Source organism: Cryptomeria japonica, chromosome 4, assembly GCF_030272615.1.
Source record: "Cryptomeria japonica chromosome 4, Sugi_1.0, whole genome shotgun sequence".
Taxonomy (NCBI): domain Eukaryota; kingdom Viridiplantae; phylum Streptophyta; class Pinopsida; order Cupressales; family Cupressaceae; genus Cryptomeria; species Cryptomeria japonica.
The window spans coordinates 534,380,550-534,384,248 of NC_081408.1; positions in this window are offsets into that span (position 1 = coordinate 534,380,550).

The following is a 3,699-nucleotide window of genomic DNA, read 5'->3' on the forward strand; positions in this document are numbered from 1 at the left end:
GGCAATGGAAGAAGAACTTGACCAGATAGAGAAAAATGGTACATGGTTATTGGTACCTAGACCGGGGCATAAAAATGTCATTGGTACCAAATGGGTTTTTAGAAACAAGCTAAATGAGGATGGCATGGTGATTAGAAACAAAGCCAGATTGGTGTGTAAAGGATATGCCCAAGAAGAAGGAGAAGACTATGGAGAAATTTTTTCTCCTGTAGCCAGATTGGAAGGAGTTCGTATGCTTCTTGCATATGCAGCCTTTAAAGGATTTAAAGTATATCAAATGGATGTAAAATCTGCATTCCTAAACGGTGTACTTGAAGAGGAGGTGTATATAGTGCAACCAGATGGGTTTTCCCTATCAGAAGATAGTGACATGGTGTGTAGACTACATAAAGCCTTATATGGTCTAACACAGGCACCTAGAGCATGCTATGAATGTCTGCACTCCCATCTTGTGAAAATTGGATTTGAGAGAACAAGTGAAGATAGTAATATCTACCTGAAAACTGAAGGAGATCAGATTCTGATCTATGAGGTATTTGTTGATGACATTATCTTTGGTGGAGATGACAAGATGAGTCATGAGTTTGCAGATGAGATGAGGAAGGAGTTTGAGATGTCACTCATAGGGGAGATTAAGTTCTTCATTGGACTGTAGATTCAACAGATGAAAGATGGAATCTTTATCACTCAGTCCAAGTATGTCAAAGAGGTGTTGAAGACTTTTGGCATGGAGGATAGCAAACCAGTTGGTACACCGATGGTGACTGGTTGTAAACTATCCAAAGAGGATGACTCAACATTGGTTGATGAGAAGGAATACCGATCAATGATTGGTAAGTTGCATTATGTAGTGCATAGCAGATCGGATATTGCACATGTAGTTGGCATTACTACAAGGTTCTAGAAGAGTCCAAGAGAATCCCACTTGGTTGCAGTCAAGAGGATTCTTAGGTATCTAAAGGGAACAGTTGACTATGGATTGTGGTACCCATATAGCAATGATTTCAACCTGAAAGTATTCACAGATGCTGATTAGGCAGGTAATGTGGATGATCGGAAGAGCACAACCGGTGGTGCATTCTTTCTCAGTGGTAGACTGGTCTCATGGATGAGTAAGAAGCAGAGTTGTATCTCCCAGTCTACAGTGGAAGCAGAGTATGTTGCAGCTTTCATGAACTGCACTCAGACAATCTAGATGAAGCATGTATTAAATGGCTTCAAAGTTCCTGTATCTGAACTGGCAATAATATTTTGTGATAACACAAGTGCTATCAATATTTCAAAGAATCTGGTTTTACATTCTAGAACCAAGCACTTTGAGCTTAAATATCATTTCTTGAGGGAAAAGGTTCAAAACAAGGAGATTGCACTGGAACATGTTTCCAGTAAGGAGCAGTTGGCAGACATATTCACCAAGCCTCTCCCAAAGACTACATTTATGTATTTAAGAGGTGAATTAGGGGTTCTACCCCATCAGGAGGTGAACTAAAAGTATTTGCTCCACATCAGTCAGGTATTACAATAGTCATTTCCTTTTTGGACTAATGTGTTGAAGGATGCTACTCCTTAGGGGGAGCAACATAATGGAATAGGGAAGCTTGTGCCTCCACTTTGGCATTGTTGTCAAAGGGGGAGAAGATGTGAAGCGAAGAAGAGATCTGCAGCAATTGGGGGAGAAGATGTGAAGCGGAGAGTTATCTTTGTATATTGCCATCAATGCCAAAGGGGGAGATTGTTGGCATTATGTGAACCGGTATGTGAACCGATATGAGGACATAATGAAATTGTATGTTGTCATTGATGTCAATATGATGAAGAGAAGAAGAACCAGAATAACACTGTGAACTGACATTTGTGCCAAAGTGAAGCAGTGTATTTGTTTAACGATCAACTAGCATAAGGTTATGGAAACCGGCACATGGAAGTAGTGTATGACTACCGGTTGGTGGTCTCAACTTTGGGGTTTCCAGTTCGAGTGCTTCAAGCCTGTGTGGCTCAACCGGTGACTTTGTGTGATGAGTTAGCATGGTAACAATGAATAGATTGTGTTGCCACGTAAGCTTTGTGCGCACAAAGGATCTTGCATGAGGGAGATTGTTTCTATCTACCTCGGGAATGTGTGAAGTCTGTAAAACAGTGATAACGTGTCATGGGTTATCAGTTGCCATAAAATTGATGTAAATGGACAATGGAGAATGTCTTGAGATTGGATGAAGACCGGTGCATTTAATGCAGTATGCTCAATGGTCAGGATTGAACCATTTGAATTCCTTAACCTAACAGGTTTAGGGTTTAGGGTTTATGCTACTGACCTATATGTTGTTCTATAAGGTCGATGTTGTGATTCTTCAAAAGGTTGTTGGCAAAAGTTGTGTGTGTGTATCTAAGAGAAGAGATATGTGATTCTTGCCAGACCAAAGGAGAGAAGTCATATCTGCAGAGTGTAAGTGTAGAAGGTGAAAAGGAGCTTAAGTGGATCTGTATTGGCATTGAGTGCTACTATCAGGTCATTGATATACTTGTTGATCTTTAACCACCTCAACAGTTGTGAAATCCCCTAATAGGGTAGCCTTAACCGACTTGTTGAAAATCCTTTAGTAGGGTAACTCAAAGCTACTGAGTCACTGATATCCTTTAGCTATTGAGTTCTTGAAATCCTCTAACAAGGTAACCTTTCACAGGGTTTGACTCTTAACCGGGTATTGTAGCCATCCCTTAACTGGGAGATCCCTAAAAGGATCGGTTCCTAACAGAACCTATTGTATCTATCTTTAACCGGATAAGGCTCCTAACAGAGCGGACTTCTAAAGAGTTCAAAAAGCAGCTTGTGGGTATTAATCCCCACTGTGGTTTTTCCCAGTTGGGTTTCCACGTGAAAAAATAAGTGTGTCATGTGTGATGCTTTTATCTTGTGATGCTTTGTTATTGCCTGTTAAGCATATGATGGTTCTGTGTTTTATGCCTGTCTATAAAACATGTTGAACTAGCTGTTGTGAAGATGTGATGATAGATTACCTATTCATGCATGAGGGTAAAATAGTAGTATAGTATTGAGCTAAGAGGAAAGCTAAGTGATTAATTGGTTTATGATTGTTTTAGTTGTTCTGGGTTTTACTAGTTGCACTCTGTTTCAAATCGGTGTCACTGTTTGCTAGTCATTTGAAGTATCTGCTATCAAACTGGTTTAAGTTTGTGTTTTTGTCTGTACTGATTCACCCCCCCCCCTCTCAATACCAGTTTGGTACTAGTTGTTCATCATTAAGTTATCATGTTGTATGTTGTCATTAATGGAAACTATATTTCTTAAAGTCATCTAAGTCCTACAGTTCAACCAACAAGGCTTAACTGGTTAGCAGAGACAATTTTCATCAGAACTAGGAATTAGGACTTCAACCAGTAAAAGACTGACAGTGTTACATTCTGACAATCGGTACAGGAAATTCATGTACAATGAGATAATGTAGTTTTGGAGCAGTATTGAAGACTATTAGATGAAGATATGTTTGTGACCACACATACAGATTTGATCAGGTGAGCAAGATTTGATTGGTAGAATAGATGAATTGTTAGAGACTCAACGAGTAGTGATGATTATCACTAATATCAGTGAACCGACATGGAATTTGATGAGTTATGTCAGTGTGTGACTTAATTTAAGGAATGTATTGCAAGATTGTCTAGATTCATTGAACCTAGGTA